Here is a 13,210-nt window from a genome sequence, read left to right on the forward strand (position 1 = left end):
TGGCAGGAATAGGAAATGTCTGGTTGAAATGTGAAGGCGTTCCTAGTATAGGGATGAGGATTGGAGATAGGAGTAGTCAGGTGGCGGAATTGGCAGCCATCTATAAAGCAATTGCTACTGCAGTTGATAAAAAGTTCAGTGAAATTGTCCTGGTGACTGATTCTGACTATGCACGGAATAGCTTTGTGGAATATTTGCCTGGTTGGAAAGCAAGAGGCATGGTTACATACAACAAAAAGCCACTTAAACATGGAAAAATGATACAAGCCATAGACAAATTGGTGTCAGAAAATAATTTAACAATATACTGGAGAAAAATTCGTGGGCATTTAAAAACACCAGGAGAGGATAAGGAGGGAAATGATAAGGCAGACCATCTGGCTAAGATTGGGGCTGTGATGGGAGAATTGCTACCTATTGATTATTTAATGGGTGAAATACAAATTGATGCAGTCACACGTTCTAAAGCACCAAAGGAGGTAGATCAAACGGTGGTGCAGTGGAGTCATGACACGCCAGACCAAGATTTGATTGAGGCACAAAAGAATGATCAAATTTTAGGAATCTATTATAATCATTTGATAGATCCTGAACAAAATCCTTTAACAGAAAATGATTGTATGGGAAAAGAAGAGTTGAGGGTGTTATTAAAGAACAAAACACGAATTAGATTACAGGATGGACTCATGATTAGAGAGTCCATAACAGGGCAAATACAGTGGGTAGTACCCCTTTCATTCAGAGGACTAATGCTACACCATGCACACGATGCCATAACTGCAGGCCATAGAGGTTCACAAAAGACATTAGAAATACTAAAAGATTATGCTTACTGGCCACATATGTCCCAAGATGTGGAATTATATACTAGAGGATGTCTAGTATGCGCCCAATTTAAACCTGCTTCACCAATGCATAGAGCACCATTGATGAAAAGAGGCCTAACTCTCCCATGGTCAGATTTGCAAATAGACTATGTAGGTCCTTTAAAAAGGTCAAGCAGGGGACACCGCTATATTTTGAGTGTGGTATGTTTGATGTCAAAGTGGATTGAGTGCATTCCCGCACCAGATTGTAGTGCGCAAACAGCAGCCACATTGCTGGTGAACCATGTGTTCTCAAGGTTTGGGTTGCCACAAAGAATTGAGTCAGACAGAGGAAGTCATTTCACAAGTACTCTAATGAGTAAGGTATGGCAAATACTAGGTGTGAAAAGGAAACTACATATCGCATATCGGGCGGCGTCTTCAGGTACAGTTGAAAGAAGCAATAGGTCTGTTGTGGATATTTTAAAGAAATTTGTGGCAGAAGCAGGTTCCAGCTGGGATTTGCGTTTACCATTGGTTTTGATGGCAATCAGGTCGACTCCTGCCAAAGCAACAGGTGTTAGCCCCCATGAGGTCTTAACAGGTAGGAAAATGGTGTTACCACAACACCTACTATACAGAACACATGAGCAAACTCTAGTGAGTGCATCCACAGTTCATGAATATATTGATGAACTGAGGAGGCATTTGCAACATGCATTTGCTTTTGTGCAGAGAAATCTGGAAAGAGCTGCTGACAGTGCTAAGTCATATTATGACAAAAAGACATCAGTAAAGGAATACAATGTAGGGGATCAGGTGTACAAGTTTCATTTTGGAAAAAGTAAACAGAAAAATTCTAAATTTCTGGCAGCCTGGCAGGGGCCATTTCGAATTATAGATAAAGTCTCTCCTGTAGTGTATAAAATTTTGAAAAATGAAGGTGAAACAGCAATAGAGCAGTTTGTCCATGTAAATCAAATCAAACCATGCCATCCCAGACATGAGATCAGGCAGCTTGAGCATGTGGAAACGGATAGAGTCCCTTGAGAAAATAAATGGGTGTGATCAGGAGGCAGTGACAAAGAAGTTAAAAAAAAGTTGATTGTAATGATGGCACATAAACACTGTAATATATGTGAAAATATAATATAAATAAATAAATAAATAAATAAATAAATAAATAAATGCACATATAACGGAAGCTCGTGGTTGGTGTGCAGAGAGAAAGTGTATTAAATATTGAATGCTGTTTTATATGTGTTTGTTTTCTTTTAACTTGTGTTTAATTTCAGAAAAAAGAAAAAAAAAACGAAGTATTTTTACCAAGCATGTTTTATTTTTGGCAAAAGGATGAAGTTAGTATTGTGCTATGTACTTAATCTGTTTATTTTCTATTTTGATTTAGACAATTAACATTATTTGGTCGGAGGTTCCGGGATCAGAGGCCACGGGAGACGATGGAGTCCTGGAGTCCCCTGGATGAAGACCAAAAGATGCCTGCATCCAGGTGGAGGTGAAGACAAAATAACCGGAATGCCAAAAGAGATGAATACTGTGGATTCAAGATTGCCAAGATGAAAGAGTACTCGAATGAACCGAATAACATCGCTGGTCGGGACATACCAAAAGAGACAAAGCAAAAGTTCCGGCATATGAAGTTCCACGTATTTATTATTTTAATTATTTATTTTAACTTGTTATATTACTTATTTGTTTTAGTTAGTTGTTTTATTTCATTGTTTTTAATTGACTTGGAAAATTTAAACTTAAAGTAATGCCACTTCCACTGAGAAGGCAAATGTGGAACATTTTATGAATTGATGGACTCAGATGAAATGTTGATTGCAAATTTTCATTGATGCACATGAATATTCATTTTGTTGGATTGCTATATTGTAAAAAAAAATAGAACAAGTTGTTTTTAGGAATTGGCTTGGATTATAGCCAAGTTCTAAAAACAAAAGGAGGGTATATGTAAGGATATTTGGCGTGTTACAGTACACAGTACAGCAATACTGCACAAGTAGCACAAACATTTTTTTAGCACCACCACCACAAGGGTGCGGTGCATTGCTATATGGGTTAGCAGATTAACAAGGAAAGACAGACTATTCAGTAAAAAACGATTTTAACATATAAGATGCAAATCTATTTTTACAGTTAAAAGCACACGTGCTCATTTAAAAATGCACACTATTTTTCACCTGAAATGCCTATATTGCTAGAGACACATTTGAAAATTAACAGCTAACCTATTAACCATTAACCTGACTAATAAAACCTTATTTTAATATAACCCACTAATAAAATGTGTTCTCTACTGCAGAATTAGGCATACTTTGAAAACCATTTAAATGAGAGATTTTTTTCTTCTCTTCTCTGCCTGATTATCTGTGTTGTTGTGCACAGTAACGGCAGGAAGGAGGAAGTCAGATTTGCAACAATTGCAAATGTATAAGCGAAGCTATTGTTGAAGAGTAGGAGGATGAGAGATGATGGATTTCATTGGGACACGTCATAAAGAGGGCTGAGAGGAAAGTTTTAGTGGGCAGTAGCAGGGAAAAAGACAGGGGACATCTTTCTGCACTACTGGGGAGAAGACCTGGCTGTGGGGGTGTCCTGCTGCAGTCGAGACTGGGGAAAGCTGAAAGAATTACCTTTCCACTGGCAGAGGCAGTCCTATCTGAAAAAGCTGAGAATTCCAGGCAATGACCCCGGCTTGAGAAGGCAAGCGTTCCTTTTTGCGGGAATTAAGCCAAGAGAGCCACATTCACAGAGAGAAGCCTCTGAACAGATAAGGTAATTACCTAACTGGGGGAGCTGTGTGTGTGCACGAAAGTATGCAGTCAGTGTAGAAAAATGAAAGTCCCGTGCGTGTCTTAATCAAGTGATAATGTTGCAATTTAAGTTCTGTTCTCCGCCACTATAATTGCAGTGTGTCATTGAAAATGCTTTGATTGTTCCATTTTATTGCTGTAAAGAATGAGATCATGTCTAAATGCAACTTTTATAATACAGAAAATATTTGAAAACAGACGGGTGGTTTATTTTCTATTTACCATTACAATGCCAATGATGTGGGGAGATTTTTAAACAGTGCAATGGTCATTTTAAGACAGATGTGTGTATGTCAGAATCAGTATGAATAATTGTGAGTGACTGTAGTATAACTTGTTGGAGGTACATGAGCCAACGGGAAGAGAGACTCTCTGAACATAGCTCCCTACCGTATATAAGGTAGTGGAAATTACCACAAGACTACCACATATAGCTCTCTGTCGTAAATAAGTCAGTGAGTTTGCCCATGGTGGCGCACCAACACTATCACTGGAAATTGTGGTATCTCTAGAATGCAGGTCTGAGGTCTCTCTAGTGATCACACGAAAAATCTAAGCGAAGATAAGGGATTCTGGACATTGGGGCCACAAATAAAACAAGGGAATTATGCTCACCAAAATACCACCAACCACGTATACCAAATATGCAGGTCTGGGTGCTGAAATAATGCATGTCCATTGTATTATTGTTGCACATGGCCAAATCTGAATACAAAGAGTGATTATTGCTAAGTTATTTTTCGGCGGTAATAAAATACCGTCAGGCCCCAAATCTCCACAAAATACCCTACATTACGGTAATATGCAGTCAGTGTAGGATTCCTGTGCGTGTCTTAATCAAGTGCTAATGTTGCAATTTGAGTTCTGTTCTCCGCCACTCTCTTTGCAGAGTGTCACAGACAATACTTTGACTGTACCATTTTATTTCTGTAAAGAATGAGATCGTTTTTAAATACAACTTTTATAATACAGAAAAATATTTGAAAACAGACGGGTGATGTTTATTGTTTACCATTACAATGCTGATGATGTGGGGAGATTTTTAAACAGTGCAATGGTCATTTTAAGACAGATGTGTGCATGTCAAAATCAGTATGAATAATTGTGAGTGACTGTAGCATAGCTTGTTGGAGGTACATGAGCCAACGGGAAGAGAGACTCTCTGAACATAGCTCCCTACCGTATATAAGGTAGTGGAAATTACCACAAGACTACCACATATAGCTCTCTGTCGTAAATAAGTCAGTGAGTTCGCCCATGGTGGCACACCAACACTATCACTGGAAAATGTGGTATTCCTGGAATGCAGGTCTGAGGTCTCTCTAGTGATCACACGAGAAATCTAAGCAAAGATAAGGGATTCTGGACATTGGGGCCACAAATAAAACAAGGGAATTATGCTCACCAAAATACCACCAACCACGTATACCAAATATGCAGGTCTGGGTGCTGAAATAATGCATGTCCATTGTATTATTGTTGCACATGGCCAAATCTGAATACAAAGAGTGATTATTGCTAAGTTATTTTTCTGCGGTAATAAAATACCGTCAGGCCCCAAATTTCCACAAAATACCCTACAGTGTTATACATTGGGTTCCTCAATCTCTAAATATCTTGGGGAATTTGTACATGATCCTCAAACCATTTGTGAAAGTTCATTCTGGCTCTACTGCACTAATGCTTCCAACATGCATCTATTTATTGCGCTGTATAATGTGTGGCTGCAGATTGAAAAAGTTCTGGGCGCCTTGATTTGAAACATCTCAATAGGGTGGGTAAAATATTATTTTAGTTATTCTGATTAGGAAGAGGTCTTACATCTCTTACACATTTAATGGGTTTTGAGGCATGGTGTCTTTTGTAGAAATGTATAACTCTTGCATAAGTGGCCAAGCATGTGCTAATTTGTAGGCAAGGATAATTAGCCATATATTATTGCTTTTTCCACTTTTTTCCTGAGTATGTTTGTGTTTTCAAAGGAAATATGTATTAATGTTTATTTATGTCTTCTTTTAAAGAGTATATTTTAATGTATGTCATTTGAAAAGTTTGAATTATTTTCAATCTGTATCATATTAAAGTATTATTATTAATGAGAACTTTCTCCTTCTCCAGCCTCCTCCACTAAACAACACCTCTTTTCTCTCTGATGACACCTCTCTCTCATTTGAACCTCCTACAAACTCTGCCTCCAAGCACCAGCTCTCTCCCACTGCTCTCTTTCAGTAATCTTCTCCCCTGCCACTCTCCACCATACATCTTCCCCGTACTCCTACTTGAGTAACCCTCACTGCCAGACTCATCTGGCAATTTTGTTTTTAACATGGTCTCTCCTACCATTGGGTGTGCTTAATGCTATTGGGAACACCTGTGTACTGAAGGTTGTGCTCACCTGTGTACTGAAGGCTGTTCTGTTACGCAACTGGGATTTGAATTGTGGTGACTAGAGGGACTTGGAAGTGGTCTGTCCCGGGGATATGTTCAGGCCTGCCACCATTTTCGATTCTACAAGGGCCATGCACCGGTATAGAGTCTACGTTTGTCCACATGGAGGCCCTATTGTCATTGCCTGTGTGTGTCTGTGTCCCCCTGCTCTCCTACCATGTCAGTGTGGAGTTAGAAAATAAATGTCTTAGTAAGCATGGGAAGTTCTCTTCTGTTTGTGTTTGTTTCTTCATGGGAAAAGTGCAAGTTTAAATCCCGCACTGCACTGAAAATTAGATTTATTAGTTTCTCTGCTATCACATTCCGCACAAGACGGCTTCCCTTTGTTGGATCACAACTTTGTAACGGCAGGGCTTCCCAGGGCTGTGCATGTGTGAGTCATAATGTGAAATGATCGAACCGGAATCAGCGTCAAAGAAAGAACGTATGCCTCCCTCATCTGGGAGTTTGAAATGTTGCAGAGTTGGCCCCTTAAAGGGAGAGGCTTCTTTTTCTATACTGGGTGTTTTAATATGGCCAGAGTGCTTCAATGTCTGAGAGCGCTCAACTTATGGGAAGGGGTATCCTTAAAGGTTATTTATTCCCCTTCCCCTATGGTGGTATGGTGAGGGGTGGTAGGATTATGAGTAGTTCTGTGACTGCCTCAGTGAAAGAACCCAGCTGCTGTGATCCTGGGCACCCCCCATATATCTCCTTTGTGTCCAGGATGCTCTACATTGGGCAGCATGAGGAGTCAGAAATCAGAGGCCGACACAAAGTGGTAATGTTTTCAACATCAGCCATTTTTATAAAAAGAAAGGGTTGGATAAAGGCCTCTCTGTCCCTATCCTAAAGAGAGTTTCCCTGCCTAGGAAACTAAAACAAACGATCAGTCTGTGTCTTGACATAAAAATGACATAAACTGTCCTTGTTTCCAAAACATATCTAACCCTCACAATAGAAATGAACAACTAAGATGTGTAAGGAAAATTGTCTCTGATTTAGATTTAGTCAAAAATATTTCAAATGTAAAGCAATTAGAAAAATCCAGCAAAATTGTTTCTTCCAGGGAGACGTCCTTGGATTTAGAGGATAGTTCTCTTCAGCTGGATTATTTCAGGAGGGATGGCAAACATTTCATTTTTCAAACAATACTCCCATACAACCTGTCAAAGCTGGCAAAAGTATATCTTAAACAGCTGTTTCAAGGATGGCAAAAGTGTCTCTTTAATATCAATTCAAGGATAACTTCCCGGCATACTCCCATGCCAGAATTTCTTCAGTAGATTCTTTAGATCCCCTGGTATACTCTCATGCACGGTATCTTTTCACAATGTTTTTTCGTTTATACACTTTAAGTGGATCTCCTGGTATACTCCCCTGCCAGAAATCCCCCTCTGGGTTTTGTAGATCCCCTGATATACTCTCCTGCCAGGTATCTTTTCCACAAAGGCTCACTCGCTGATGTACTTTGTTTATCAAGAATTCTTTCAATGTTCTCTTTGTCTTTCAATATAGTACAGTTGTACTCCTGCACTGTCCATTCTTCATTGGCATTAGATGCTACTTGTTCCAACTTTCTCCATACTGACATTTAATTTATGGAGACTTGTTCAAGTTCTGTATTGTAACTTCTTCACCAGTATTCAGTTGTTTGTGGCAATACTTGCTCCAACTTACTTTCCCTATATTGCCCTGTCAGATATGGAGACTTGTGTAAATTCGGTCTTCCAACTTCTGCTTGTGATAACATTTGCTCCAACTTTCTCAATATTGACATCTCATGCATGAGGAGTTGTGCAAATTCTGTCTTTCTATTTTACTTAGTCGGTATTCAAAATGAACTTTTAACTGTTCATGTGCCTATTCTTAGGCCCCGGGGTTCCCACCATCACTGGGCTAACTCACCGGTGTCTGATTGAGTTTCCGACCTGTGGCACGTTGCTGCGGCAAAGTTCTAACTCGTGGATGGTGTCTCCCGCTTTGCAGACTCTCTTACAGCTCTCCTGGTGGCTCCGCATTCACTTGCAAGTGAAGTTGCTGTTGCTTGGCACGACCACATGCTTGACAGCTTCGCTGCTGCTGGCGGTACCTTAGCGAATTGTCCCCAGTGCCTGCCATGCTTCCCTTGATTTCCTGCCACTCCGGTAAGTAATGATGACAAGTTGCAGCTTGAAACCATCTGCCTCCTTCAGCGCAGTCCATTGCAGTGCGCATGCCTGCACCTGTGGTTTTGCTTCCCACTTTTCACGCTCTGCTTCTCTTCTCTCTGACTCTCGATTGAAAGTGCAAACCTTTTTTAAATATCCCGTTCACCTGACGTCATTGTAACAACTAGTCTGCGTATTTAGCTTAGGGTTTCTTTCAATCCATTCTAAGTTCTTCTTCATCTTCCTCGTCTCAGCACTTGAGGCGTTATGGGAGTTGGATTTATAGGACTTCTAATTTGATTTTGTTCAGAATTTTTGTTTAGAACAAAAACAAAGGATGTTAAATGTGAGTTTTGTATATTTGAGGTGTGAATGTTATTCTGCCCAGGATGTCTGTTAGGAAGGGTCTTTGGGGTTTTGTAACTGGAATGTTTGGAATAGTGACAACATACCATCGAGAATTTAGGAATTATACTGTCTTCCTCATTTATAAGGGAAGAATACTGTGTCCCACCTGATGGGGTCACCACATCTCCCCGACAGCCATCTCCTCCCATGTGATCCTCCTTTATAATACCACCCCCAGGATGAATCAGGTGGAAACTGCCATCCTCTGGCCACATGGGAGGAGATGTAAGGCTGGACGTCACTGATGACTCCACAGGATTAATCACTGCAAGGCGCCTGGCCCCATCCAACACCTAACTTTGGGTTCCCAGGGGTAGGCTAGAACTGTGTCTCATACATTTACAGATATACTTCCACCACTTCCATTCTTTCCCTTATCTTAGAAAGAAAAGCACAGGGAGCTCTTAAGGGCCTGCCAAATGCAATTAGGGTTTTTGATTCAGTGAGTGAATTTTCTGGAAAAAGTACCCAGGTTTTAACTTTCATCCACCCCTCGTTAACAAACCAGGGAAACAAAATAACAAGGTGTGATTTCCAGGCAGGTTTCAAAATAAGCAAAATTTCGAGGATCATAACGTCTTGCAATCTGGGCTCCCTCCTGCAGTTCTTTCTTTGGTTATTGGTCTCCGTTCTTTTTTCCTTGCTGGTTCTCTTGGCTTCCTTGATACGCCCACCCATCTGGTTAACAAGGCTGAGATCACCCCCTTATAAGGACTAGGCAGGGGCTGGAATGGTTGCCAATGGACACAACTCTAGAGTTTCCACAAAGGGCTGGACCACCAGAACTGTTCAACAAATTGAGTGTGGTATAAAGTTTGCTGTCTCTGCTCCCCAACACCTCACCTCTCTCGATCTCCTTGCCATAGAAGGACAATCACATTCCTAATGGCATTCTGACTGCACCTTCACTTCTGCTATTGCCCCTCCCTCCACTGTCTGGTTGGCCTGCCACTTCCACACACTTTTCTGCATGCCTTTTCCTCTTTCTTTCCCTCTTCCATTCTGATCCACCAGGCACAGCTACTCTCTCTTAAATGTATCACCACCTCTCCCTCCTGCCTCTCCTCCCCCGGGTTTCTCACCATCACCCCTTGCTCTAGCTCCCACTCCTTCTCCTCACGGCTCATAATTTCTCTTTCCTGATATCTCACTACTTATCCCTCTGCATGTTGAACATCTGCCTCCTCTGGATATTCAAGCACTTCTCCCTCCGGATCTCTCCCCAACACTCCCTCGTTTGTTTCTTTTCCTCCTCCTCCTCCTCGTCCACGATCTTGTCATCTTCTAACCTCACATTTTCCTCCATCTGCCTCACCACCTCTCATTCATACTATTTCACCAACTATTCATCACCTGGGATCACCTGCTCCAGGTGTAGCAAATCTCTGTTCCACTCCCACTACACCACCCATGACCTCCAGCTTCCTCCTCTCCTTTTGCCTCCAAATTACTCGTTCTCTGCACCTCTGCCCTCTGCCAACTCCCACACCCTTCTGCCAAACTCCACCTCTCTTGTATGGCCTGGCCCTCCCTTGCAGAGCTTCCAATCTTTCAGGTTTGTGGGTTTCCAAACTACAATTTTTGTTCCTCTAATCGCACATCCATGGGCGAGCTAATAGCTAAGGTGAGTCACATCTTGAAAATGTGGGTTGTGGCTGCAGCACGGCAGTGGAGAGGTACGGAGTAATGTACACTGAAAGTTGCACCCACTCACGAGCCACTGCTGATACTAACAGTGTTATCTGCATGAGGGGCTCATGTGCACTGACAGGGTTTTCGTCTGCATTAACTTGAGGAATCTCTATTTTGGAATTAAATGTCTTGGTGTAGCCAGCATCTTGCATGCTTTCCGCGATGTTGATAAGCCTACACTGTACAAGTTTCTTAAAGGGACATACTCCATCATCAGCAACATCTGTAAGTCTCTGCTTTGTGGTCAGTAGGTGGTAGTCTGGACCATGATATTCTCTCCATACCACCCTGGACGCTGCATTACTTAGTGGCTCGCTGCACCCACCCCCATGGTCACCACACCGGCCTACACCTTAGTAGGCAAGGAACTTCATCACAGTACAGACAGAAAGAAGTAACAGGATCTATGACCATCAATGAATACAGCCTATTAAAACTACAACTTTTCAGCCTATATTGGCTTCAATAAATGACTCTTGGCAAGCAAGAAATAGTGTGCTGTGTGTATGTGGCGAACTGCAGTGGAAATGGGACTTTTTATGGCTGGCTAGTAGCTTGGAACTTAACATTTTGTAATTGCCCAATTTGGTCAAATACCAAACTGGTCCCATTTTACCACAATTTTCGTATGTATTTTTATTTACTGCAAAAAGATAGGTAGTGTGTTGGAGTTAGGTATAAAGAAAGAAAGAGTGACGGGGAAGGTGAGGAAGTGTGCAGGGAGTCTTCCTTCTCGTTTTGCGGTTAATAATACATGATAGGTAAAAATAAAATTGGCCAAATGGGATTCAACCAGATTAATTCGTCCAAATATCATGTATCTGACATTTTTCACCTAGCTTGAAACATAATCGAACCCAGAAACTCACGAACCTGAACCCTCTCTCAAAGGTTTTTGCATCACCAAGACCAACGAAAAACCCAAGCACATCACATTAACTTCACTTGCAAGTAATACGCCTACTAACAACTTCTTGTTTCATCTAATTCTCACTCAACCTATGCTCACAAGTCACCAACGCAAATGGCTAGAGAAAACCCTCAACTCACACTAATATGGTCACAATGCTACACCTATCCAATCAATTTATAATCCAGAACACCCCCATGTCTTCAATCTGAAAACCACACCCCTCTGGGGTGCAAATCACAATCCACCTAGAGAGCACACCCACACAGACGCCAATTGCTCCAGGATCTGCACGCACCAACAGTTCCGCATAACAAGTGTTTTTTCACTCTACTCCCCTAACCACCCCCATTTTTTTCCTTTCAGATCCACCTGGAGAACATGAAAATAGCGATGATGCATGGTACAAAGCTCAATAACACAGCATAACAAGAACATAACTGTAAGTGATATTGGATGAGTTTTGTTCCGAAAGTGTCCCCTTTTGAATATGAGCTGTTGCGAAATCGAACCTTTAATCGTAGCATAGGATCACGGCCGCAATATGTTTTTTTTTTCTTTTCTTTAACATTCCTCTCACTTGTTTCATTTGTCATCAACCCACACTGATTATAAACGAGAAAACATCCATCTGCTTGTTCTATACATGATTTCAAATCTCTTTATGATAAGAATACATTTGGTTTGTTCGAACCTCACATGAGTTGGGTTTTTGGTCTTCTGTTGACCCCTTGAACTGTGGTGGCACATTAAGCAACATTAAGCATTTTTTACACGAAACATTGTATGATCTCACTATGAAATGCTCTAGAAAGAGTGCTGCGGGCAACCAAGATAAGTGACTAGAAAAAAAGAGCTATATTTCCATTTCCAGGGTGGTCATCACAGAGGAGCGGAGATTCCGACATGGGTGATGATGGGACTACCCCATGGCTGTCATTGGGGGTGTTGCATTGTTTCATCGACATCAGTTTTTTCCAAGTAATGTTCTACAAAGAAATCACTTTGAAAAAACTCATCAAAATATATAGGGGGTAAGGGGTTGAAATGGGACTGGGAGGGTGTTGGGGAAGGGTTATAATACCGGGAATGGAGGATTTAGGGGTGGAGGATCCCCCCAAATTAACAATGAAAAAAATACAAATTCAATGAGTTTTTTCAAAGTAATTTTTTTGAACAAACTGGTGTCGGCAAAGGGACATGGAACGGTTGGTGGGTGGTTCTCTGGTAGTGGAGATCATTCAGACACAGCAGCAGGAGTTTCTTAAGCCTGGCATCCAAGGATGGTTCCCCAGGATTTGGTGAAAGTTTTGGAAGACCATGGTAAAGATCCTTTGCAGGTGTTGGGAAGCACACAGAACAAGCTGACCTTGGTGCAGACTGAAAAGTGGGTGATCATGGGCTTAACCGATGGATACGCAAGCAAGTATTTTAGGCACTGTGATTGTTTGATCAGCAAGGAGTTTGAGGAGGGCGAGCATCAGAGTGTCCTTTGAATGAAGAAGGCTGGGGATCCGAGTTCAAGTGGCTAGTGCAGAAGGCTGGGAATTGTTTCTGGTTATTGGCTTATCATATTTGCCTCCTTTCCATCCTTTTCTGACTCAACGGTGTCTCCGTTTGTTGTTCATATGAACACAGCTACTAACCACTTGGGCTTATTCGCCATCTCCAACAGAAAGTCCCAGAGACTGTGCAACGGAAAGGAAAAGGTTTGTTAAAAAGACTGTGCTTCATCGAAACATCAGGCCTTTCCCTTTTCCCCTTGAATTTAATTAAATCAGATATGTTACTTTGCGAATAGTTTTCTTTTTAAACAAACCATTCCAAAATGAAAATGCATACAATAGTTTAACATCAATCATAAATGTCGTGTTAGGTTGGACATCAATAGGAAGATCTAAATGAGTACCTTCTCCACTTTTTCTAGATTTCCAATAATTTTCGACAGGGGCAGTGTTTTGAATAGAGTATAAATCA

At 41.2% G+C, this 13,210-nt stretch overlaps 1 protein-coding gene across 3 annotated transcripts in view; it reads left to right on the forward strand.

Annotated features, from left to right (window-relative positions):
• LINGO1 (leucine rich repeat and Ig domain containing 1) overlaps positions 1 to 13,210 on the forward strand; it is a 6,683,609-nt gene that overhangs the window by 5,837,083 nt on the left and 833,316 nt on the right. For all 3 annotated transcript variants that reach the window (XM_069624566.1, XM_069624565.1, XM_069624568.1), the window contains one exon: positions 11,600 to 11,675. The gene's annotated coding sequence lies outside the window, so the exon portion shown is untranslated. The remainder of the gene's footprint in view (positions 1 to 11,599; positions 11,676 to 13,210) is intronic.

The sequence above is a fragment of the Ambystoma mexicanum genome, chromosome 11, assembly GCF_040938575.1.
Source record: "Ambystoma mexicanum isolate Mex_15411 chromosome 11, UKY_AmexF1_1, whole genome shotgun sequence".
In the NCBI taxonomy this organism is placed as follows: domain Eukaryota; kingdom Metazoa; phylum Chordata; class Amphibia; order Caudata; family Ambystomatidae; genus Ambystoma; species Ambystoma mexicanum.